We start from the raw sequence: 26,895 nt of genomic DNA, 5'->3' as shown, positions 1-26,895 counted from the left end.
CTAAATCATATCTTTCATTCTAAAACCATCCGTTATTTTAATCATATTCAAACAAGTATTTAAACATATAATGCCCCCTCTAAGGTTTTACTGGGTTGTAAATCACAAAGAAATTCTAGGTAGCCAGCCCTCAGCTTTTTGGATCAAAGGTGGATTGACACATAGCTATTCAATGACAATGTGAAATACTATGAGTAGTGAAAAAAGTTTTTGTCTTTGCCTCTGAGAAAAGGTCAAACTATCTATCTATCTATCTGTCTATCTATCTATCTATGCAGGCATGTCAAACTCGCGATGTCATGTGACGTGCGACATATTGCGACTTTTTCCCCTATTGCCGGCAATGGGGTGGGCACGGTTTCATCGTGATGCATCCGGTCCACGGGCCGGCAGTTTGACATGCCTGAGTATCTATCTATCTATCTATCTATCTATCTATCTATCTATCTATCTATCTATCTATCTATCTATCTATCTATCTATCTATCTGTCTGTCTATCTATCTATCTCTATATCTATCTCTATATCAATATCTATATCTATATCTATCTCTATATATGAGTAAATTACTAACAAAGAATTAAGGGAGACTGAAATGCATTTCAGTCTCCCTTAATTCTTTGTTAGTAATTTACTCAAGTGTATGAACTGTCCGGTGTGACTACAGCCTGTTCGATGGCCTTCAAGATAGGCTGAAAACAGGAAATAAAGATTTGCCCCATGTTTGGGGCCTAATTGCTAATAAGGAATTTGGGAGGCTAAGATGATCATTTCGAACTCTTTATGTTCTCATCAGTTAGTCATACCCTTTATCTGAGATTCGAACCTGGGCTGATTATATATCAGGCAGTGTTTTAACTCCCTGAGCCACGGGTTCTTTCTCTCTTTTATTAGCTGAAAGGCAAGGCAAATGTATGTTTAAGTATTTGTCAAGGCTTTTTGAGTGGACCTTGCTAATTAACTCTTTCATTCCTGTTTTGGTCTGACTCAGGGCTTATCCACAGGACATAGTCAACTTATGACAGCTCATTATTTGTGCAAATTATTCAAATTGCTAATAAAGAATTTGGGAGGCTAAGATGATCATTTCGAACTCTTTATGTTCTCATCTGTTAGTCATACCCTTTATCTGAGATTCGAACCTGGGCTGATTATATATCAGGCAGTGTTTTAACTCCCTGAGCCACGGGTTCTTTCTCTCTTTTATTAGCTGAAAGGCAAGGCAAATGTATGTTTAAGTATTTGTCAAGGCTTTTTGAGTGGACCTTGCTAATTAACTCTTTCATTCCTGTTTTGGTCTGACTCAGGGCTTATCCACAGGACATAGTCAACTTATGACAGCTCATTATTTGTGCAAATTATTCAAATTGCTAATAAAGAATTTGGGAGGCTAAGATGATCATTTCGAACTCTTTATGTTCTCATCTGTTAGTCATACCCTTTATCTGAGATTCGAACCTGGGCTGATTATATATCAGGCAGTGTTTTAACTCCCTGAGCCACGGGTTCTTTCTCTCTTTTATTAGCTGAAAGGCAAGGCAAATGTATGTTTAAGTATTTGTCAAGGCTTTTTGAGTGGACCTTGCTAATTAACTCTTTCATTCCTGTTTTGGCCCGACTCAGGGCTTATCCACAGGACATAGTCAACTTATGACAGCTCATTATTTGTGCAAATTATTCAAATTGCTAATAAAGAATTTGGGAGGCTAAGATGATCATTTCGAACTCTTTATGTTCTCATCAGTTAGTCATACCCTTTATCTGAGATTCGAACCTGGGCTGATTATATATCAGGCAGTGTTTTAACTCCCTGAGCCACGGGTTCTTTCTCTCTTTTATTAGCTGAAAGGCAAGGCAAATGTATGTTTAAGTATTTGTCAAGGCTTTTTGAATGCACCTTGCTAATTAACTCTTTCTTTATTAGCAATTTGAATAATTTACACAAATAATGAGCTGTCATAAGTTGACTATATCCTGTGGATAAGCCTTGAGTCAGGCCAAAGCAGGAAAGAAAGAGTTAATTAGCAAGGTGCATTCAAAAAGCCTTGACAAAATTCAAATTTTATATATATATATATATATATATATATATATATGTATGTATGTATGTATGTATATGTATATGTATATGTATATGTATATGTATATGTATATGTATATGTATATGTATATATGTGTGTGTGTATATGTATATGTATATGTATATGTATATGTATACACATACACACATATAAATATACATTCACAGGATATAAAGTTTATTATGAGATTAAAATACAAATAGAAATAAAAGTCAAGAAAGACAAGAGGAAAGAGCAGAGTGCAAAAGATAAAGGAAAAAGAAACAAGAAAGTGACTTCCAATTTTTCAGTGCAGTAGAGTACAAGAAAAGTTACAACCGTCCTTTTGCTTCACATTTGTAATTATCTCTATTTCTACAGAACAAATTAAATCTAGTCCTCAAAACTTAACATTCTGTTTTTTTTTGCATTTCGAGCACAGAGTCCAGAAGCAGTTTCCAAGTGAAAACAAAACTAGATAAATTATTCTGTTTTATTAAGATGGACAGTTTTGTCATCTTGCAGCTATGAGAAAAAGTGATAATGTCCACGTTAATTTAATGAAGATATGGAAATTATTACTGTTTCATGTGGCGAGAAAATCTTGATCTATTACAAAATAAACCTTTCCCTATCCTTGGGTTGTTTTGTAGATCGTCTGCTGAAATACCGTTGTTATCGTTGGATCATTACTGGGACAGCATGTGTTGTGATCAGCCTTTTAGTAGCAGCTGTGATAGCATTGCGTATCTGTGGTGAGTCCCTATAAATTCACCTTCTGCCCTAAACATTTGAATGTTTTGAAATATATATACAGTAAGGAAGATTTCCTTGATGAAGATATGCAAGAGCTATTGCCCAGGCAAAAAAAAAAAGGACTGAAGTCCAGAAGAGGCAGACAACATCAGAAAGGCAGATAACTTAAATAATTTTGACTTTCCCATGGAGTTGTTTTCTAGTCTCATTCATCCAATGAGGCTTACAAAATGCCAGGATTTAATGGCATAGAAAAGAACTCCTTTGAACCACATTAAGGTTTGTAATTTTTGCTCACTAATAAGGCATTATAGCTATTATAGTTTACAATGTCTTCACTCATTTCCTCAGAGAAATGTTTAAGAAAACATGCCAGGAAATATATTTATTTGTTTGTTTATCCTGCCTTTATTATTTCTATATATAACTCAAGGCAGTGAACATGCCTAATACTCCCTCCTCCTATTTTCCCCACTACAACAACAACAACAACAACCCTGTGAGGTGGGTTGGGCTGAAGGAGAGTGACTGGCCCAAAGTCACCTAGCCGACTTTCATGCCTAAGGTGGGACTACAACTCACAGTCTCCTGGTTTCTAGCCTGATATCTTAACCACTAGACCACGGGTGTCAAACTCGCTGCGTCACGTGACGTATTGTGACTTATCATGACTTTTTTGCCTTTGCGGAGCTGGGGTGAGTGTGGCCTCCACGTGACACATCCTACCTGTGGGCTGGCAGTTTGACACCTCTGCACTAGACTAAACATATACCACAAAGTCACTGCATATGACTTTGCATGATGATATTATGGTGGACATGATATCACTTGCTTCCATGTATGTGTGTCATAAAAGCCAAGATGGTGGCTGAAACCATATGATTGGTTCACACAGAAAAGGGAAAGAACTGTGAGTGATAACAGTTGCCACCTGGAATTCGACAGCCTTTGTGCTTTCAAATTATATTATTACATCCAAATCATGCTTGTGCTTGCTTGTTCCTTACCTAAGCCTGGATGTAATTGTGTTACCTCTTCTTTATCTTATTTTTTACGTATTTCAAGAGTTTCATCCTACTCTTCAGAAGAACAAAAATGTTCTGAGTTAAATCATAATCAGATGACTAAATAAGAAATATGAAGGATGGGTTAGCAAAAGAGAAACAGGATTATAATGTAATGTATTGGGCTTTGTCTTGTTAAGGGAACATCACGTGGGTTAATTGCTGGTAGGTTGCTTAAGCAGGGAAGCTGGCTAATGGCTCCCAGCTCCTCAGACAACCCATCTCCAGCGCCGCCATTGGCTGCCTGTAGAGCGGCAATACTGTAGTTTGCTTTAAACCTATTGGCCGCCGCCTAGAGGCCAGGGTATAAATTGCTGCATTCGCAGCCCTGTTTCTCAGTTCAGTTCCTGCAAGCAATAAACAATGATTTTTGCTGAACTTACTCGCCTCATCTCGTCATTGAAGCAACGAACCCAGTATCTAACAATAATATCTTCCTTTCCTCAATTTATTTATTCCCTGTTTGAATTCCAAGCTTTTCAGAGAAGACAATACACGAAGGCTTTTGACAAATCTGTTGACTCCCAGGAGACCAGCAATGGCACAGAAATTAAGCACAGATTGGAGAACGTTGTCTCTCGCTTGCAGACATTTTTGTGTAAACAAGTCCTAGTTAACTCAACAGGTAATGCCAATATTCTCTCCTTGTGAGATAAGGATGGGGAACATGTCACATCCAATCTCTTGAATTTTGAGAAAATTCTATCTTAAGTGGATCTTGGGAAGATCTGAGATGTAAACAATCACTTGCCTTTCCATAAGTGATGGGAATAGGAGCTTTAGGTTATTGAGGGATATATTATTTTCTTGATAGTAAAGACAACTGAAGTCTCTATTGCTCAGATTACGGTCTTTTTATGGCTGCATTAAGAACATTCCTGAAATATTTTATAGATGTTTTCCATAATTATATAATGCAAATTATCAACATGTAATCTGTGGTAGTGATGTTAACTTAATCCAAGAGTCTCAGCAAGATATTTAAAATAAATAAATAAGACCCTTTGTCTTTTCTCACAATGGATAAGTATTACAAACATACATATTGGAATCTAAGCTAACAAATTGGCATTTTTAAAACCCAAAATGTAGGCAGTATACTTTTTCCCCATATACTTGAAAATTGTTTTAAATTAGACTATCATTTTTCTTGCTTTCGTAGATTCACTTGTGAACTCCTCCATTTCATTAAAATCTTGGACCAAGTTCCAGTTGTTCTCAACTTGAAACATTATAAGTTATATGATATCCAATAGCTTTTCTAATAAGCAATCCTTATTTTGTGGAATATATCAAGATGGATATTTGCTTTTAAAATAAATAAATACTCTATCACTAAATTAACCCTCTAGGAGGCATTTAAGGAATCTTTTTATAGCTCTATTAGTACTATAAAGACAATACAATATCTGTATAAAACTAGGGGAAGACCCTGGACATAGTGGAGTTCCAGCTGAAAGATACAGAATTTTTGTAGATATATTGATCTTATATTGTTACTATATATTACTGTACTACTACTGTAACATAGGACATATAAAATGATGGAAGGAATATAGAAATATTCCCTCCATCATTTTTTTAATCCCATTTATATCCCGCCCTTCTCCGAAGACTCAGGGCGGCTTACAATCTAAGAAGCACAAATCAATGTGCTTAGCAATAGCCTTCATTCTATGTATATGCCTGCTTATTAGGGCTTTCACCCCCCCCCCAGCGGCATTATTACAAAGTCAGCTTATTGCCCCCAACAATCTGGGTCCTCATTTTACCTACCTCGGAAGGATGGAAGGCTGAGTCAACCTTGAGCCTGGTGGGACTCGAACCTGCACTAATTGCAGGCAGCTGGTGTTACTTAAGGAGGCATTTTATATCTCCTATGTTACAGTACTGTTAAAGCCTAAAAAAGGCCTGACCATGCATGCAAGTTGTAGATCAGTAATTATGCATAACATGAATGCTGAAGTATTAAAGACAACACTAGTCAGGAGGCTGCAGAAAGAAATACAATTCTCTGATAATTCACCTAGCTTAGTGTGGATTTGTAAAAGCAGACAAGCAAAAACGTAGAGACTGTTATAAAAAATTAAAAATGCTACTAAATTGGGATAAGTGTTGAGTTAGTAGCCAGGACCACATCATTGATGCCCTCATCCCCACTTTTAAATATGATGCAAGGGCAGCTCATGTAAAAAGGGGTAGACAGTTAATTACTTTTCTACAGCTGCCGTTTGATATTTTTGCACCCTTCCTCAGTTGTCTGTGATTTTAATTTTTATTCAGATTCAGTACTTGAAAGTATACCCTTAGAATAGTTTCAGTGTATAATTTCTGCAAAAACAGGTATTTTTGACTTACGATCAGTCGCTTAGCAACTGTTCAAAGTTATGATAGACTTCCCCAAAAGCTACTTACGATTCTCTGCCCCCAGTGTTTGAAGTTATGGCCTTTGCAGCACCTTTTTTGTCTCAAAATTCAGGTGGATTTGCCTTAACAAGGGACATTGAAGGGACATTGCAGTTTGCCCCCCTCCCATCTCCTCCCTATCCCACTCTGCCAGGTCCTACACCCACCTCCCCACCCCATCATTGATCCCTCATTAATCTTTTGTACTGTGGAGCTCGGGAGCAATCATTGGGGAAGGACAGCAGGCTGCACTGCCCCTCAGCATCCCTAGGCCGCATGGCTCTGTCCCAGAAGCAGGCACCATTTTCAGAAGAACCCTCCTTCACCAAAGGGAGCTCCAGACCTCCAGAGATTTGCAACACAAAAGATAAAGGGACTGAGGAGGAGTGGGGAGCAGTGGGGTGGGAAGCAAGCCCAAGGGCTATGGGGGCTCCAAAGGATAGGAAGCAGAGCACAGGGTGCCTAGGGGAATGGAGGATGGAGGCCAGGTGCACCTGGACCTACACTATGACTCCTGTGGCCTTCCCCATCCCTGAGGCTGCCCATGTTCCATTTAACAACCTACATGATTGCTTAGCGACCACATCGGGGAGAGCAGGGTGGGGTTATTATGCAAGACCATCATATGGAAACTTTGCTTAAATGACCATCACGACTGGCGGCCATAATGGGCAGGCTCCATTATGGTCATAAATCGAGGACTACCTACATCTCATTGTAATGGCCCATGCATGAATTACTGCTGTGCAGCTTTAGAAACTCCACATCCCTTTTAAAAAGTTCATATCTGGCCTGATTCATGTAAAAAAATGCATCTTTGTTATATGGCCTTCAGAGAGTTTCAGATGCCACGTGTGTCCTGGAAACTGGTCTTATCACGATGGCAAATGCTACTGGATTTCCAAAGAACTGGGGACCTGGGACAAAAGCCAGGAAGACTGCAGAGCCAGGGGGGCTCAAATGCTGGTGCTGAAGGGACGGGAAGAAATGGTAGGTCAACATTTGTGATGAGGAGGCCAAGGGAGCAGTGTTAATGGATTAAAAAGAGAGAGGGGAACTACAAGCCCCACAATTCCTTGCTTTCTAACTAGAATGGCAAATATGCATGTTGATTAAGTAAATGCTTAAATGCTGCCTCACAGGGATTGTCCATGGGAGGGAAGGAGGGGAGGGAGAGTTACCAAATATGTGTGTGTGTGTGTGTGTGTGTGTGTGTGTGTGTGTGTGTGTGTGTGTAAATTTTTTTTGGATTGCTAACAGAGTTAAAGGGAGACTAATATTGCCATTTCAAACTCATTTGTTCTCATCAGTTAGCCATACCCTTCTGATATTTGAACCTGGGCTGATTGCACATTAGGCAATTGTTCTAACTCTTAGGCCACAGGCTCTTTCTCGCTTTGTTAGCTGAGAAGCAAGGGAGATATGAGTTAAGTGTTTGTTAAGTATTTAGAATACCTTGGTTAATGTTAGATAGATTATGATTATTTTGTATTTGTAACCCTGTATTCAGCTTTGGGAAGCGGGGGAGGGGGAGGGGCTCTGGGGTGGGTTGGGGAGGGGATAATATTGTAACTTCAATAAAATTTAAAAAAAAATAGAATACCTTGCTAGGCCTCAAACACGGGGCAAATCTTATTTCCTGTTTCAGCCTAACCGAAGGCCATCCACAGGTTGTAGTCACAAGAGTGACAGCTCATATTTGTGTAATTTTTTTTGGATTGCTAACAAAGAGTTAAAGGAAGACTAATATGGCCATTTCAAACTCATTTGTTCTCATCAGTTAGCCATACCCTTCTGAGAGGGTTAGAACAATTGCCTAATGTGCAATCAGCCCAGGTTCGAATCTGGGGACGACAGAGAATGAGATGGCTGGATGGAGTCACTGAAGCAGTAGGCGTGAGCTTAAATAGACTCCAGAAGATGGTGTTGCTAGTTGCGAAGTCGTGTCTGACCCATCGCAACCCTATGGACAACGTTCCTCCAAGCCTTCCTGTCCTCTACCTACTGCTTCAGTGACTCCATCCAGCCATCTCATTCTCTGTCGTCCCCTTCTTCTATTGCCCTCAATCTTTCCCAGCATTAGTCTCTTCTCCAGTGAGTCCTTCCTTCTCATTAGGTGGCCAAAGTATTTGAGTTTTAGCTTCAGGATCTGGCCTTCTAAAGAGCAGTCAGGGTTGATTTCCTCTAGGACTGACCAAGGGACTCGCAGGAGTCTTCTCCAGCACCAGACTTCAAAGGCCTCAATTCTTTGGCGCTCAGCCTTTTTTATGGTGCAGCTTTCACTGCCATACATTGCAACTGGGAAGACCATAGCTTTGAATATACAAACTTTTGTTGACAGGGTGATGTCTCTGCTTTTTAGTGTGCTGTCTAGATTTGCCATGGCTTTCCTCCCGAGGAGCAAGCGTCTTTTAATTTCTTGGCTACAGTCCCCATCTGCAGTCATCTTGGAGCCCAGGACAATAAAATCTGTCACTACCTCCATTTCTTCCCCATCTATTTGCCAGGAATTGAGAGGGCCGGATGCCATGATCTTAGTTTTCTTAATATTTAGTTTCAACCCAAGTTTTGCACTCTACTTTTGCACTCGCAACAAGAGACTCTTTAGTTCCTCTTCACTTTCTGCAAATATTTTAATGTTAGATGCATATCCCACTGTTATTTGTATAGCTCCAAGTGGTATATCTAATGCTTCTGCCTATTTTCCCCACAGTAACAACCTGTGATGTAGGTTGAAGACAGAGGCAGAGAGACTGGCCTAAGGTCACCCAGCCAACTTTCTAGTCCAAGCCCACTATTCATAGTCCTTCTGTTTCTTGTCCAGGAGTTAAATCACTTCACCTAACAGGCTATCATATTGCATATATTTCCTTGGACTTTTTCCCAGAAACTCTTACAAGTCATAGGATTGCAACAGCAATAGGGTAGAAAGAGAACCTAGATCTAAGGAGAAATTCCATGTCAGTGAGAATAATTAACCAGTGGAACAGCTTTGCCTTCAGAAATTGTGGGTGCTTCATCACTGGAGGTTTTTTAAGAAGAGACTGGACAGCCACTTGTCTGAAATTGTATAGGACAGTAGTGGCGAACCTATGGCATGGGTGCGAGAGGCGGCACTCAGAGCCCTCCCTGTGGGCACCTGCGCCATGCCTCGGAGGTGGCAATTGACCCCTTCAACAAGCAGCCCCCCATAGGTGTCCCTCCCCACGAGTGACATTGAGGTGACCACGCCCACCTTGGCCACACCTACACAATCTTCCATGACCACCACAGCCACACCCACCCAGTAGGGCACGCCCACCTGGCACGCAGCGATAAATAAGTGGGTTTTGGATTGGAGTTTGGGCACTCGGTCTCTAAAAGGTTCACCATCACTGGTATAGGATCTCCTGCTTGAGCAAGGGCCTGGTCTAGAAGACCTCCAAGGTCCCTTCCAGCTCTATACTAATTGATTGATTGATTGAATGAATTAACCAGTGGAATGGCTTGCCTCCAGAACTTGTGTGTGCAGGAGTTGTGGGTCACTAGAGGTTTAAAGAACAGATTGAACTGCCATTTATCTGGAATGGTACAGGGTCTCTTGCTTGAGCAGAGGATTGGATTAGAAGACCTCTAATGTCCCTTCCACCCAAGGGCTCAGTGGGTTAGGACGCTGAGCTTGTCGATCAGTTTGGCAGGTTGAATCCCGAGTGCTGCATAACAGAGTTGAGCGCCTGTTACTCGTCCCAGCTTCTGCCAACCTAGCAGTTCAAAAGCACGTAAAAATGCAAGTAGAAAAATAGGGACCACTACGGTGGGAAGGTAACAGTGTTCCGTGCGCCTTTGGTGTCTAGTCATGCTGGCCACATGACCACGGAGACGTCCTTGGACAAGCGCTGGCTCTTTGGCTTTGAAACGGAGATAAGCACCGGCCCCTAGAGTTGGAAACGACTAGCACGCACGTGCGGAGAAACCTTTACCTTACCTAATGTCCCTTCCAACTCTGTAATTCTTCTCTGAATTTTTATCACTAAGTGATTTGGTTATAAAGCACAGGGTCATGTGACTTTACAGTTTAGTGACAGTAATCCCGGTTGCCGAGTATTTATATTCTTAAATGTCTTCACTGTAACCATCCTAAATAAATCACTTCAGTACATCCAACCTTAAATTTTAAAGAGCAGTTGGAGGGAAAGGATGTCATTAAATCCAACTTTTATGTGATGTACTTATTCAAATGCTGTACATTTATAGCTTGCTTCAGATATAGTGGTCTGAAATACAGTTTTACTGCAACCAATGTCTGCTGAATGGTAGCGAGTAAAATGAAAGTTTCACAACTCAGCAACCTCTAATCAAGTCCTTTTTTAACAGAGTTTTATCCAGAGTATTTCTGATGAAACACAGTCACTATGGATTGGGCTGATAGAAATGTTTCCAGCAAGAAAGTGGATGTGGGTTGATGATTCCCCATTGAGTGAAAAACTGTGAGTATTTCTTTCTAGACTTCTTATTGAAATCCTGCAGTGGACAATTCTATCCACTAAACAACAGGCAACCCATTTCTGAGGAAAAAATGAATAAAGATTCTAAGCTAAGTGGAGACAAGTGGAAGTGTGTTTGAAAACTGCCGGCTAGGCTGGAAGGAAGAGTCAAACCAGGGCTTAGTTTAGAATCTTGCAGCTGCAAGAGGCATAATCTTGACCTGAGGGGTCCTTGATGTTCTCTTAGCTTGGGTTTCTTTTATGCAGATTTTTCTTTAAAAAAGAAGATTTTATTAGATTTTATAGTGTTTAAGAATAACATTTTAGAAGGCAATGTGGTAACTGGGGCTAAACAATAGATCAGTAATACAATCACTAGTGAGTGTGCAGATTTTTCATTACCCAACTTAAGTTACATTTACAGGCACTCATGTTTGCTTTCAGTTTATAGTGGGTTGCCATGTCACTTGACTTTCTCCAAGATACATGACACCTTCTCTGGCAAGCAGTCTGGGGAGGTTCTATAACTTAAGTAAAGAACAATAAAGTCACTTTCTTTAGCTATTTACGGGTGGATCTCAGTGCTTGTGCCTGATAGGAAGAGGCTATAAATTAAAAAAAGCCAGATAGACAAGTGGTAGCTGAATCTATAGAAGGAATGTGCATATACAAACATTTCAGCAGGGAAACCCCCCAGTTTTTGGATTGTAAAGTCGAGAGGGGAGAGGGGAGAGGCGTACTTCCAGACTTGCAGGATTCATTTCATATAACCTTTTAATAAAGTTAAAGCTAATATTGTACTTCTGGGCATGCTTCTTGTCTGTATTATCTTGCAAGACTGACAAGGGATGAGTTACTTCTAAAATAGCTTGGAACTGAATAGTGGGGCAGAGGCACATTCTTATACCAAGCCATTTCCCCATTTTTAGTCAATATTCTGCTGATATACACAGATTCATTGACTTCCTCTAGTGTTCTGAATGATTTGCAAAATGGCATTCTGTTTTCACGGTCAAACATAGGTACTTTCATCCTTAACAGACTAACCTGCAGATGCATTCTGCTTATTGCAACTCAGGTTCTCAGTGAACACCATGACATTTTGCATGCAAAATACATGCATTATTTCAAACCCCCCCAATGACACGCTTCTACATTCCTTCACAAGCATTCCCGATACATTTAATTATAACTATATTAGCAACCACGTACAGGTGGTCTTCAGTCTACAGAAATTCATTTAACAACTGTTCAAAGTTACAACTAAAGGAGAGTATTTGTAGCTCAGGGTTGAAATGAGGGGTCCTCAGTGCTCTCTGAGCTTGGTTGCTATCTTGCAGATGTTTCATTATCCAAACTAGGTAACAGTGCTGATGAACATCTGCAAGAAAACAACCAAGCTCAGAGAGCACTGAGGACCCCTCAAAGTTCCCGGGATATCTGAGGGAACACCTGCTGCTGGCATCAAGTTCCCTTTGTCCTGTACGCTCCCACAGGGAGGGCCTTCTCAGGGTGCCGCCAGCAAAGGATTGCCGGCGGGCAACACCCAGGGGGAGGGCCTTCTCTGTGGGTGCGCCTGCCCTCTGGAACCAGTTACCCGTAGAGCTCAGGACCGCCCCTGATTTTCGTTCGTTCTGCCGGGACCTGAAGACCTGGCTCTTTGAGCTTTCCGGCCAGGACTGAGGATATTTTAATTTTTTAACTTATTGTAATTGGGTTTTTAATCAGAGTTATAGGGGTTTTAGATTTAATTAAGGATAATTTAATCTATTTTAATTGTTATTAATTTTTGTATTGTGATGTTGTTTTAATTGCCTTGTGAACCACCCTGGGTCCTGCGGGAGAAGGGTGGTATAAAAGTTTAATAAAATAAAATAAATAAATAAATAAATAAATAAATAAATAAAAAAGTTACAAACTGCATTGAAAAAAGTAACTTATAACAGATCCTCGCACTTACAACCATTGCAGCATCCTCCCAGTTGAGTGATTAAGATTTGGGGGCTTGGCAACTGGTGTGTATATACAATGTATTGTAGCTTCCCAAGGTCATGATTGCCCTTTGCAACCTTCTCAGCCAGCTTCCCACAAACAATGGCAATGGGGGAAGCCGGATTCACTTAATGACTGCATGATTCATTTATCAACTGCAGTGATTTGCTTAAAAAAATCAAGACAAAACAGATGCTGGTGGGGGGGGGGAGATCCCCCAGATCCTGTCTAATGTAAAGACCCACTTCAATCTACATCTTAAGAAAACAGAACTCTTGGAAGCGGTTTCTTCCGACAGGAATTTTTATTAAGAGAAATTGACTGAAGGCATGCTAGACAGGATCTGGGGGATCCCCACCACCACCATTCAATGTTTTAAAGTGTTCCCAAGCATCCCTCCACCCACCCACCCACAGTTCTTTCGGGTGATTCAAACTGGCAGATTTCTACGCGTTACTTCAGGAAAGATGACATCACTCCGGTTCCATCAGCATGATCATTCAATCTTCTTATTGCCCCGATTTCAAGTGTTGCATCTTTCTCGCTGTGGCTAAAGAGAAGAGCTTCAGAAAGGCATGGGATGAAAAGCAGATGGCTACATTGTTATGTTTAGCAGCCCCGAAGTGGATCAACAAAAGGGTACTTTGTATTGTATGCAGGAAGTGAAAGTAGTAAAAACCCCATGCATACCCCCTTCCCCTTTTTAATATGGCATAATCCAGGAGATAGTAAGGATTGGTTTTTAAATCAGAGAAGATAGATAGAAATGAAATGTAACTGGATTCTGACAGCCCAACTCACTTAACAACTGCCTTGTTTAGCGGTGGAAATTTTGATCCCTATTATGGTTGTAAGTCAAGGACTACCTGTATGCATCAGATAATTCTTGTCACTAGATCTCCTCTTACTGAAGGTATTTTGCACAAGGGTCACGCAGGGACGTTGCGCAACACGTGGGATGAGGAAGGAGTGAAACAGTGTAAGTAAAGAAAGCTTTACATTTCCTCAAGTGTGGCCAGTCAGATTTCCTCCAGCATTTAGGCAAAATTCTAGAGCTCAAGTTTATTAATGGTTAAAATGTTGGACTATAGCCAGGGAGACACTTGTACAAGTCCACCTTTGACCCCAGTGACGTGCAGCTGTTCTGCTGTCTCTCAGACCAATAAAAAGCAATAAGCAAAAAAAAAACATTAGTTTTTTTTTTTAAAAAAATATAATTTTTAAATGCAGGTAGTCCTCGATTTGTGACTGCAATGAACGCTGCCCCATCACGGTCCTAAGTCATGACAGTCATAAAACGGCTCAGTCCCACGACCGACCTGATTTTACAATCTTTTTGTGGCAATTGTTAAGCAAACACCAATGGTTCGCAGTGGGACTGGTTTTGGCAAAAACTAGAAGTAACCCCCGATGGTGGAGGAAAACATGGCAAAATGCAGTCATGTGACTGCAGGATGCTGCAAACAGCTGTAAATGCATCTCAGTTGCGGAGTGTCCAAAGTTAAGTCATGCAAGGCCCAGCTGTCTTAATTTCCAGTCCTGGCCATACATAGCCCCCAGGTGCTAAGCAACTAGTCGTATAAGTCAAGAACTATCTGTACAATCAAAGTATAAAAAAAATTAAAGGAATAATAATAATAAATACAGTATGTTCACTTCCATCATCCTTTCTATTTTGTAGTTACCTTTTTTACTCTTTCCTTTCCCTCTTTTTTTTTCTTGTAATTCCACTCCCCTTTTCTTTCAACTCTTTTTAGTCCCCAAATCCATCAGTCTTCTTTCAAACAAAAGTTCATCTGAGGTTTCTAGTCTTTCAAGCAATTCTTTATCTGTGTTCCTGGAGGAAAGTTAAAATAATAGATGCCCTGTATGTTGTGTCTGATCAACATTTAGGCAGGAAAAACCAAATGCACAGGTACAGTATAGGTGGTACCTTGCTCAATAGTAGTAACTGTGAGAGGGATCTCGGAGTCCTAGTGGACGATCACTTCAATATGAGCCAGCCGTGTGCTGCAGCTGCCAAAAAAGCCAACACAGTGCTAAGCTGCATTAACAGAGTAATAGAATCAAGATCACATGAAGTACTAATACCACTTTACAATGCCTTGGTAAGGCCACACCTGGAATACTGCATCCAGTTTTGGTCACCACGATGTAAAAAAGATGTTGAGACTCTAGAAGGGGTACAGAGAAGAGCAACCAAGATGATTAGGGGGCTGGAGGCTAAAACATATAGGGAACGGTTGCTGGAATTGGGTATGTGTAGTTTAACGAAGAGAAGGGTGAGGGGTGACATGATAGCAGTGTTCCAATATCTCAGGGGCTGCCACAAAGAAGAGGGAGTCAAGCTATTCTCCAAAGCACCTGAAAGCAGTACAAGAACCAACGGATGGAAACTAATCAAGGAGAGAAGCAACCTAGAACTAAGGAGAAACTTCCTGACAGTTAGAACAATTAACCAGTGGAACAACCTGCCTCCAGAAGTGGGGAATGCTCCAACACTGGAAGCTTTTAAGAAGAGACTGACCAGCCATTTGTCTGAAATGGTATAAGATTTCCTGCCTAAGCAGGGGGTTGGACTAGATGACCTCCAAGGTCCCTTCCAACATTATTATTATTATTATTATTATTATTATTATTATTATTATTATTATTATTATTATTATTATTATTATTATTATTATTAAAATATTGGAAGGCTGATTATGGGGAATAGAACCAGTCCAGCCAAAAACAAAGGGGGGAGGAGGAGGACACGGCAGGATGATGGACTTCTCTTTCTAAAAACATCATTCTCTCTTTAATTCTTCAGGCTGCAAGAATTGGAGCCCCTTTTAGGAAACAGTTGTGGGATGCTGATGGGGCCAAAGATTGCTGCTGAAACCTGCTCTACTCTCTCCATGTGGGTTTGCCAGACAGAAGCTTTGGATGTAAATACGTTAGCTTGAGCTAAAATACTGCTTTGGATATGTTCTCCAAAGCTCCGCTGTTGGAATAAAGAAGTCTGGGGAGGCGTAAGGTAGTAATGAAATGGTTCATTACAGCGGGAGTACATCCAGTGGTGGTATTCAAATATGTGAACAGCCGGTCCTCTGGGTGGATGCCGTTTCCGGAAGTCCGTTCTGAGCCTGGGCTGAAGTGGTGCAAACCGGCTTAATCCCACCACTGGTTACTTCCTCATAGAGTGGTTACAAACAGTTTAAATCACTTGGCAGGCAGGAAATATCATCAAACTATTTACAATATATTCTTTGCTCTTTCTCTTAACCATAGTGGTGAATTATAAGGTACAGTGCTTTGCTTGTATGTGTGCCTCAAATGTATCGGCTGAAATAAACTTTCTTAAAGTGGTATCTAGTGAATAAGTGATGAAACTGTATCTAAATTGCTTTCTCACTTAGCTTGGCTGTCTCTCCCTATTATTTTTTTCTCTCACAATAAGGAAGGTTTGTTTATTTTGTCTTCCTGCCAGCTTCATTTTTATGAATTTTCAAGCATTCTTCTTTTCCTTTCGCCATACCAATAATTTAGTTAAGTCCAGTCCAGTCCATGTGATCCGGTCCCCTCCTTGCTAACAGGGAGAAGGAACTGAGGATGGGGAATCAAATCCTTTAGAATGTTTCTGCTATTTTTTGATTAGCATTAGTAAGGTTTTCCACTTAGCCTCACAATTGTCCTAGCGTTACTCGGGAATTTAAAAGAGCCAAAGAAACTCCTGAGCCGAGGTTTCGGCAAGCAAACAGCTTTTATTTTGATCAAAATAAGAGTTGGGTGACCCCATCTCTCTTCGTGGCTGGTAGAGAAATGAAGGCAACAACCAGGAAAGATGTCTTCCACCTTTTATACCTTTCCAGAACAAAAAGTTCGGGTCTTGGTACCAGGCATAGGTAAAGGTAAAGGTTCCCCCGCACATGGGTGCTAGTCATTTCCGACTCTAGGGGCCGGTGCTCATCTCCGTTTCAAAGACGAAGAGCCAGCGCTTGTCCGAGGACGTCTCCGTGGTCATGTGGCCGGCATGACTAGACGCCAAAGGCGCACGGAGCGCTGTTACCTTCCCACTGTAGTGGTCCCTATTTTTCTACTTGCATTTTTACGTGCTTTCGAACTGCTAGGTTGGCAGAAGCTGGGACGAGTAACAGGCGCTCACTCTGTTACGCGGCACTCGGGATTCGACCCGCCAAACTGCCGACCTTCCGATCAACAAGCTCAGCGTCCTAACCCACTGAAGACAGCACAAAAAAATAATTCCCAGATGACAATTCATACACAGCAACCCAGGCTTCATCCATAACTCCTTTCCCCCCCCTCCCCTTACCGTGCTCTTTTCATGTAAGCAATCCCCTGTACCTAAAGCATGAAACATTTGCTTTTCTATAACTAATTTCCCAATATAAAGCACCTACAAAGCTGCTTGCACACAAATATAATGATTACAAAGTCACACTACTAATATCAATATTACTAACACCAAGCTTAAGCATAATGAAATCCCTTCACTCCTTTATTTGATCAACTCACTTTTCCTTGGTTGAACTGGATCTCTCTGATCCTTGCCTCATTCCTCCCTTTTGATCTCAGCTTCCGGGTTGAGGATGGAAAAAAAAAACATTTTAGCAACCTGATAATTTGCCAATTTGTCTAATGAGTCGTTCCCAGCCGATGAGAAAGAGACGGAAGGGAATCCAAGCGGGCCGTCTGCACTTTGGCCCTGCAGTTTGTTTCGCATTTGAGGTTTTCCTCTTTCCCCCTTTTCTAACTTCACTTCCCTGCCCTGAGAAGAACAATCTCTGTTTTCAGAAGATTGAGCAAGCGGAAGATAGAGCAGAAACTTTCTTTTTTCTTTTTCCCCCCACATCCCAGCTGGCTCAGAGAAAGCAGCCACGGTTCTCCCTGCCTTTCAATTGGAGGGAATTCTCATGCAACAGAGATACTACGTGCTCCACCACCACGGAAAAGTAAAAACGCTGTGGTTAAGTGCTTTGATTATGTACTGTATCCCAGGGCTTTTCAACCTTTTCACCCATTGTACCACTTTTAGGATAAGGCAGTGTCCGAGTACCACCAGTCGCCCAGCAAGGTGTCAAAAGCGTGACCAAAAAAAAAAAGAAAAGAAAAAAGGATGAAGTACAGGTAGTCCTCAACTTACAACAATTCACTTAGTGACTGTTCAAAGTTACGATGGCACTGGAAAAAGCTTGCTTTCTGCAAGCAAGCGGCATGCACAGGAGGCGAGATCGGCGTTTCTCAGCAAATGCCGATTCGCAGTTCTGGCAATCTCACTCGCTCGCTTTCAGCTTGCTTTCTGCAAGCAAGCGGGATGCGCAGGAGGCGAGATCGGCATTTATGAGCACACGCCGATTCACAGTCCTGGCAATCTCTCTCGCTTTCCGCTTGTGGAGTTCGGGGCCAGCCGTACGGAGTCACCAGAGCTCCTGGCAGCTTGGCATGACACCGTGCGCCCGGGAGGCCGCATCCGGGGCCGCTGATCCAGCTGGTGACTCCATACAGCCGGCCCCGACCTCCACTGACCGGAGCCTGTCAGCCGAGGCTGGGGCCGGCCATATATAGTCGCCAGCTGATCGGTGGCCCTGGATGCGGCCTCCTGGATGCACGGCATTGCGCCGACCCGCTGGGAGCTCTCTGTGGATTGGAGCTCGTCGGCGGAGGTCGGGGCCGGCTGTATAGAGTCCCCAACAGTGGGGGTGGGAGGGAGTCAGGCGGGCACATTTTTCCCTCCACACCCGCATTCTGATGGCTTCACCTGGTGTGCATCGTCAAAACAAATCGCCTCGATTCCCACCTGTTGCTGTGGGATGACTCCTCGGGGAGGAAACACCATCTGGGCACTTTGCTTTCCCCTCCGTAAAGCCGGGCAACTCGGGAAGAGGACAGGGGGAAAAGTCTCGAGCCCCGGGAGGCAACGTGAGAGCCATGAGGGGTATCGCAAACTCGCAGGGGGGGGGAGGAGAGGAAAAGAAGATGAAAGAGAGTGAGGCCACAACAGAGAGAGAGAAGGGGGAAAAGAAGGAGGGGGGGTTGTTAGGTTGGTGCTCAGGGCCGATGTCAATGCTGCTAACGTTATGACAAGAGAAGAAGAAGTAGCTATTTCATATGTTAAACTTGTGTATTGCTTTAAGACTTGTGTATTGTTTTAGTTTAAGGTTCGGAGGGGGGATGAGTAGGATTGCACTTTTCAAGGCCATCTCTAACTAAGAAGATAAGGCTTTGGCGGTCTTCTAACGGAAGGGAAACTGATTCTTTAAATTAATTGGAGAATATGATTAATGACAAAATTAGAAAAGTGGAGAGTTGTGTTTTAATATATTGTGCAAGGGGCGGAGATCTCAGATTCCAGCTTCCTTCGAGCAAGCATTTGCCGGTGTATTAGGCTAAGAAAGGACTTTTAAGTTAAACAATGCCTCAGAGTCACTTGAAAAGCTCATACATCAGAAACTTGACAGTAGTGACAACACACATATAAACACATATGTACATACATACACACAAAGTTCCATTTACACACACACACACACACACACACACACCTACCTCTGTAGGGTCCTTGGTGTACTCTGAGCTTGATTGTTTTTCTTGAAGATATTTCATTGCCAAACTAGGTAATATCAAAGCCCACTCCATTCTAGCACTGATGATGTTACCTAGTTGAGTAGTTACCTAGTTGAGTGTGGTGCGAGCGGTCTCAAACACCTACTTGCTGAGGGAGTGGATAGCTCTGTCCCCTTCAGGCTTGCGCTTGCTTCTGAAGTAAGAAGAAGGGGGGGGAGGACGACACGGATCCCACAGGAGAAGAGTTCAATCCGGTTGCTGCACAATGAGTCCCTGGGGAGGGCGGGGCCTCACTCTGCACCTGCACTCATCGCACGCCGTCGCCAAGCAGTTTGTTTTCCAGCAGCAAGTGCTGGGAAGGAGTGGAGGGGCAGGAAAGTGACACCGCATACCACCAGCCAGGTGCTCGCATACCACCAGTGGTACGCATAACACCGGTTGAAAAGCCCTGCTGTATCCTCATTATTAAGAACGGAGAGGCCCTTTGGTGTAGTGGTTAAGCCAGCGGTGTACCGCAAGTCCCTCTCTCTCATCCCTAGTGCATTGTTTTAGAGGTGGGGAGATATTTTATTTATATAATTTAAAGTTTAAAGTGCCATAGGTAACAAATAAAACAAAAAGAATAAAATCACCTGTCTTATTGAGGCATTATGTTGATAAATCAAAGAGCTAGAATGCTGACTGCAGAGCTGAATACTGCATTTGCCGTCTTGATATCCCAAGAGTTGGGCTTAGTGATAATATACAATTTTATATTCAAGAGTTTTGGGGGATTTGCCTATGAATATGGACGTGAACAGCAATTTAACAATTCAGGTTATCCACAATGAAATGGGATGAATGAAAGGGCAATCCATTCTAATAAACAAAGTCTAAAATGTTTGGGATTGATCTAACGTATTTCCCTACTTGAATGTTGAAACACCCCAATAATTGGAATCCAGCAATCACCAGCTCAGATTTTGAAAAGCAGAATGGCTTTAATAGCTGCTTCCAAATAGCTTTACTACCTGCTAATGTTCTTCAGGAGATTCAGTAAAACAAAATCACAGAAGTGTTTTCATTATTGCACAGCTAGATCCCTTCCGCCACTGCATTTTGGAGAGAATGTGTGATATTCAATGATGAAGGGTGACAATCAGTGTTTATTACTTAAAAATATGAATAGCTGTTGACATTATGTAATGGAAGGATAGTACTGACTGCTTTTTAGAAGGCCAGATCCTGAAGTTGAAACTCAACTTCAAGAGAAGAAGGGGACGACAGAGATGGTCACTGAAGCAGTAGGCGTGAGCTTAAATGGACTCCAGAAAATGGCAGAGGACAGAAAGGCCTGGAGGAATGTTGTCCATGGGGTCGCGATGGGTCAGACATGACTTTGCAGGAACTCCTCAACTTATGACCACAACTGGGACCAGAATCTTGGTTATTGAGCAAAGCGGATATTAAGCAAGATACTCATATGACTGCTTCATTCAACAACCACAATCCCAGCACTCCTGGTTTCAGTCATTAAGTGAATTCCTGGGTCCATGCCCACCTCCAGCCTGCTCGTTTCATCAGCCCCACACTCTCACACATGGGGATTTAGTAGCTGGAGTAGTGGAGTTGTGCAGTGAGCCAGAACAGAACACACAGTTATAGCTGATTGGTTGACTCCTGCATGCTAGCTTCTGCATGATGCAACCTGCGCTGTGACTATTTGCTGTGGGTGTGGAGGGGGAGTTTCCCTCCCCCCTTTTTCTTCTATGTGCCCTGTGTGCTCTGTGATTTACCTGATTATGCTCCTGTTTGCCTGCCTATCTGGTTTCCTATATATATAGTTGTAAAATATATTTATTTATATGAAAAATACAAGTTTGTGTCAGTGTCTCCATTTGGACACTGGCTGGGCAATTCCCTGACAGAAAGGTTTTGCCAAACATGCCTATAGGGCACACCATAAACTATCCCTTTCTCACTTTCTCCCAATTTCCAAGATTTTTAGGTTGGCATAGACTTGTTCCTATTGGTGACAGTTTGTAAGTCAAAAGTTCGTAAGTAGAGCAAAGTGCTGTCAAGCCATGACTACCCTGGTTAATTGTTAATCATGGACACTCTTCTCTAAAACTGATCAAGCCACACAGAATTATAAAATTATAAAAGTGAAGGGATTTTATTATGCTTAAGGCTGATGTTAGTAATATTGATTTTAGTAGTGATACCTTGTAATCATCTTTGTTTATGTGCAAGCAGCTTTGTAGGAGCTTTATATTGGGAAGTTAGTTATATAAAAGCAAATGTTTCATGCTTTAGGTACAGGCGATTGCTTACATGAAAAGAGCATGGTCAGGGGAGGAGGGAAAAGGAGCTGTGATGGAGCCTGGGTTGTTGTGTATGAGTCATCATGTAGGAATCATTTTTCTGTACCTTTTGGTTCCTAGTACCAAGACCAGATCTCTTTGTTCTGGAAAGGTATAAAAGGTGGAAGACATCTTTCCGGGTTGTTGCCTTCATCTCTCTACCAGCCATGAAGAGAGATGTGGCCACCCAACTCTATTTTGATCAAAATAAAAGTTGTTTGCTTGTGAAACCTCAGCTCAGGAGTTTCTTTTGGCTCTTTTAAAATTCCTGAGGAATGCTGGGGCAGTTGTGAGGCTAAGTGTAAAACCTTACAAAAGGGATACAGATTTCACAAAATAAATGGGAGCCACTTGGCAAACAAGTATAATAATTAGGACTGGGTTTAACGTTACAATGATCTCATGTCATGAGTCCCGTCTGGGGTGCTTGGTCCATGCATAGGCTGGGACAGAACAGGAACCATGCTTGCTCAGGTTGACACACCTGGGATACATCTGAATATGCCCTGCCTGTGCTTATCAAACACGCTTGCACATAAGATGCACGTGTGCTATACCACTGCTCTGATATGTCTGTTCTGACCTCTCCGGCCATTCATATCAGAAACACGCATGCTCTGATTGGACCTCTCATGTAGATTAGTATTGCCGCCATCTTATTTTATGTTTAAGTCCCACATCACTCACCCCAATAAGCCTTTATTATTAAGCTCCTGGTTGGTTGCAGATGTATTTGTTGACTTACTGTGAGCTTGTGTGACATCCCAGTCAGATTTCCCCATTCGGTTAGTTTCTTTCCTGCCTTTTAACACAAGATCGGAAGAACTTGGGAGGGTGTGTGTGTGGGGGTGGGGAAAGCATGCTTAAATGTACTTTTGAAAAAAAGGCTTTTTTCTTCACTTTTTATTGATACTAAAATACAATTGCAGTCTGTTCTGTGTAAACAACCTTTAAAAAAAATAAGGGGATAACTCCCCAAATTCCTTGCATTACAAATGAAAAAGATACCGAAACGCTTAGCTGGTTTTAGTAATTTGATGTTTGTCTCCTCCACTTCGTGGTCTACGTAAGCACGGAAGCTCTTTTGGTCACAGCGGTCATCGTTTCTGGATGCAGTTCTAGACAGCCATGTGCTCCCGATACCAATCATTTTGTTTTTGCACCGATGAGAACCTGGGTATCCTCGGGCAGGACAATTACGTCAGTCAGCAGCTGTCAAAGACCTCCCCCGCGGCTACAGGCCAATTGGAAGCCGTTCGGGATGGCGCTTCTCACAACACTTCTGAATAACCAATACCGTGAAGCGGTGGGCGGGGCTTGCGCGGTAAAAAAGGGCGCGATTTTTTGGTGCCTGGAGAGGCGACTGCAGTCGAGGCTCGTGGACTGGAGCTTCTCGGTATTTGGTGCTTCATAAAAGCTGCTGCTTCCATTTTTTTTTAAATTCTGTTGGTGTTGGAAGCTTCTTGCAGGGCATCTGTTTGCATCCAGGTATGAAGGCTTCCCTGTTTTGTTTTGGGGGATTTTTTTGGGGGGGGGGGAAATGGTTGCTTTGTGGTCCACATTTGCTGACATGCACCGTAATTAACAGTAATGATAAAATTCTATGTCCTGGCTTACATTTTCCCCTCAGAGTTTCAGGAGAGGATTTTAGGAGACCGGGACCAACTGTGGATAGAGGAGATATTTACTGAAATGGAACGAATAATAATAATAATAAAACAAGGTTTTGGTGTACAGAGGAAAAAAAAAACGACACAGAAATTATGGTCTCCTATCCGGGTCTCTGGGTTGTGCGTGGTTTGATGTTCGCGAATGTTGCCGAGCGCTTTCCAGTTAGTCTAGCGCAGGGTTAGGCAACCTCGGCTCTTTTTAGGACTCGTGGACTTCAACTCCCAGAATTCCTGAGCCAGCATGGCTGGCTCAGGAATTCTGGGAGTTGAAGTCCACGAGTCCTCAAAGAGCCGAGGTTGCCTACCCCTGGTCTAGCGCCTTCAGATTGTCTGATAGGCTCTGCTCCTTCTTAGCTTTTGAAGATCATTCAACATCAGCTGTTAGGCTTTTGAACGGGAGGGGGAAAATAATTTTTTTTATCAACTTGATGCAGAATTGACTTGCGAGGCCGGTGTGTGGGTGCAATTAGCTCACCTGGTGTAATAAGATGGTTTGTTGTCACTGTGAGTTGGGGGGTGGGCGGGAGCACGAAGGGAGGCTCAGCCAATCTCAGTGTACACATGGGTCGCACTTTGACAATCGAGGTTCATTCGTTCCATCAACACAGACTCTCAATTCAGTTCGAAATCATTCGCGCAGGGCAGCGTGGATTTCCCCTGGCCTCGGTGACGTCACCCTTGCGGGGCTTCTGGAATCTTCTTTCGGGCAGGCCCGGGCAATACCTCCGCACACGACTCACTCCACGCCGCTCGGCCACCGGAGGCTTGCGCGAAGGTTTTCTACACTGCATTCTTCCTCCTCTGGGGTGGTGGTGGAGCACGTCGTGTCAACTCCTTGCAATGGAAAGGCAGGGCGAGGCGTGGCTGCTTTCCCTTCCCCGGGCCGGCCCCCGGAACTGTGAAAGGAGAAAACTTTTAAGTTTTCTGCTCTCTTTTGCGGCTCGCTCGATCCTTTGAAAGCAGAAATCTCGTTTCTCTTCCCTTCCGTCTCTTTTTCTCATTGGCTGGGGACGCTCGGGAGACAAATTTATGTACGACTTATTTGCGAGGCCGGTATGTTGTGCAATAGCTCACGTGGTGTAACAAGATGCCGGGTTTGTTGTCACTGTGAGTTGTGTGTGTGTGTGTGTGTGTGTGTGGTGGGAGGTGGCACGTAGGGAGGCTCGGTCAATCTCAATGTATACTTCGAGAATAAAGGTTCATTCATTCATTTCATTGGTTTAAAGTGTCAGGTTGATAAACTGCTTTTTCCTGTCCTCAGCCGGGAAGCTGAGCTCAAAAGGGAGGAATGAGGCAAGAAGAATCAGAGATCCAGTTCAATCAAGGAAAAGTGAGTTGATACAGGAGTTAATCGAAAAAGAGCAGAACAATTCTAGAGGATTTGATTCCCCGTCCTCCGTTCTTTCTCCCTGCTAGCAAGCAGATCACTGGATTGACTGGACTGGACTATAAACTAGATTATCGGTGTATGGGCAAAGGAAACGAATTCCTGAAAAGGCACAAAAGAGAAGCTGGCAGGAGAACTGGAAGCTGGTTGGCAGAGCCAGGTTTTCAGGCCCTTTTAGAAAGCCAAGAGTGTGTGTGTGTGGGGGGGGGAATCTCACCACTTGTTGTTGTTGTTAGCTGCAAAGTTGTGTCCGACCCATCGGGACCCTATGGACAACGTTCCTCCAGGCCAGGGGTCGGCAACCTGAAAAAGGAAAAGAGCCACTGGGAACCGGTTCCATCACACATAAAAAAAAGTGGGAGCCGCGTGCGTGTGTCCATGCACGCGCATGCACAAAACGAGTTTTTCTTGCGCATGCACGGACGCGTATGGTTGCCATTTTTTTATGTGTGATAGAACCGGTTCCCGGTTGCACGACGGCGACGGCCCGTTTGCAGAGCTACCGCCTTCGGCAGCCTGCAAACGTGCCGTGACAGCTTTCCCAAAGAGCGGCGCTGCTGCGCGTTTGCGTGGAGGTCCACGCGCACCTCCACTCATTCGGAGAGGTGCGCGTGCACCTCTCGGAATGGGCAGCTGCGCCGCTTGTTGGGAAAGCTGCTGCGGCCCGTTTGCAGAGCTGCCGCTTTCGGCAGCGTGCAAACGTGCTGCGGCAGCTTTCCCAACAAGCGGCGCCGCTGCCCGTTCACGCGGAGATGCGCGCGCACCTCTCCAAACGGGCGGTGCCACTCTCCATTTGGAGAGGTGCGCGCGCACCACTGCCTGTTCGAAGAGGTGTGCGCGCACCGGGCGGCTGGGAGCCGCAGGACACGGCTCAACTATTTGTTGATTAACTAACAGCAGAAACTGCTGTTTCTATTTATTTTCTGGATATTTTTACTGTTTTATTGTTTTTAATTATTTTAATGGTTCTATAGTTTCAGAACTGTAAGCCACCCAGAATCACTGGGTTGAGCATAGTGGCTATAAAAATTGAATATATAAATAAATGGATGGTGCAACAGAGAAAGTCAGCACAAAGGGAGAGGTAAAACTGGCCTTTTGTTGTTCTTGTTAGTTGCAAAGTCATGTCCGACTCATCGCGACCCCATGGACAACGTTCTTCCAGGCCTTCCTGTCCTCTACCATCTTCTGGAGTCCATTTAAGCTCACGCCTGCTGCTTCAGTGACTCCATCCAGCCACCTCATTCTCTGTCGTCCCCTTCTTCTATTGCCCTCAACCTTTCCCAGAATTAGGCTCTTCTCCAGTGAGTCCTTCCTTCTCATTAGGTGGCCAAAGTATTTGAGTTTTAGCTTCAGGATCTGCCTTCTAAAGCGCATTCAGGGTTGATCTCCTCTAGGATTGACCGGTTTGATCGCCTTGCCGTCCAAGGGACTCGCAGGAGTCTTCTCCAGCACCAGAGTTCAAAGGCTTCAATTCTTTGGCATTCAGCCTTGCTTATGATCCAACTTTCACAGCCATACATTGCAACTGGGAAGACCATAGCCTTGACTCTACGCACTTTTGTTGGCAGGGTGATGTCTCTGCTTTTTAGTGTGCTGTCTAGAATTGCCATTCCTTTCCTCCCCAGGAGCAAGCGTCTTTTAATTTCTTGGCTACAGTCCCCATCTGCAGTGATCTTGGAGCCCAGGAAAATAAAATCTGTCACTACCTCCATGCAGATTCGCCTAGTATACCAATTGCGCCCCTTTCTGGACCGAGATGCCCTACGTACAGTCACCCATGCACTCGTTACCTCCCGTATAGACTACTGCAATGCTCTCTACATGGGGCTGCCCTTGAAAACCACCCGGAGGCTTCAGCTGGTGCAGAATGCGGCTGCACGGGTAGTGATGGGAGCTCCCCGATACTCCCATATAACACCTCTGCTCCATGAGCTGCATTGGTTACCGGTTGCCCTCCGGGTGAGATTTAAGGTGCTGGTACTTACCTTTAAAGCCCTACATGGCTTAGGCCCGGGATGCTTGCGGGACCATCTGCTACCGGGAACGAATTCCCATCGCCCAGTACGCTCACACAGAGAAGGCCTCCTCAGGGTACCGTCAGCTAGACAATGTCGGCTGGCAAACCCCAGGGGAAGGGCCTTCTCTGTGGGAGCGCCAGTCCTATGGAATCAGCTCCCCCCTGAGC

The 26,895-nt window shown here is 43.3% G+C and overlaps 1 protein-coding gene across 1 annotated transcript in view; it reads right to left on the bottom strand.

Annotated features, from left to right (window-relative positions):
• The window catches only part of LOC310636551 (uncharacterized protein), a 36,347-nt gene extending 18,870 nt beyond the window's left edge, over positions 1-17,477 (bottom strand). Inside the window, exon 1 of the mRNA XM_083356490.1 lies at positions 17,260-17,477. The gene's annotated coding sequence lies outside the window, so the exon portion shown is untranslated. The remainder of the gene's footprint in view (positions 1-17,259) is intronic.
• Positions 17,478-26,895: the final 9,418 nt, after the last annotated feature.

The sequence above is a fragment of the Vipera ursinii genome (genome assembly GCF_947247035.1).
Source record: "Vipera ursinii genome assembly, chromosome: 2".
NCBI lineage: Eukaryota > Metazoa > Chordata > Lepidosauria > Squamata > Viperidae > Vipera > Vipera ursinii.
The sequence above is the reverse complement of the archived record's forward strand: the minus strand, read 5'-3'. Positions and strand labels throughout refer to the sequence as shown.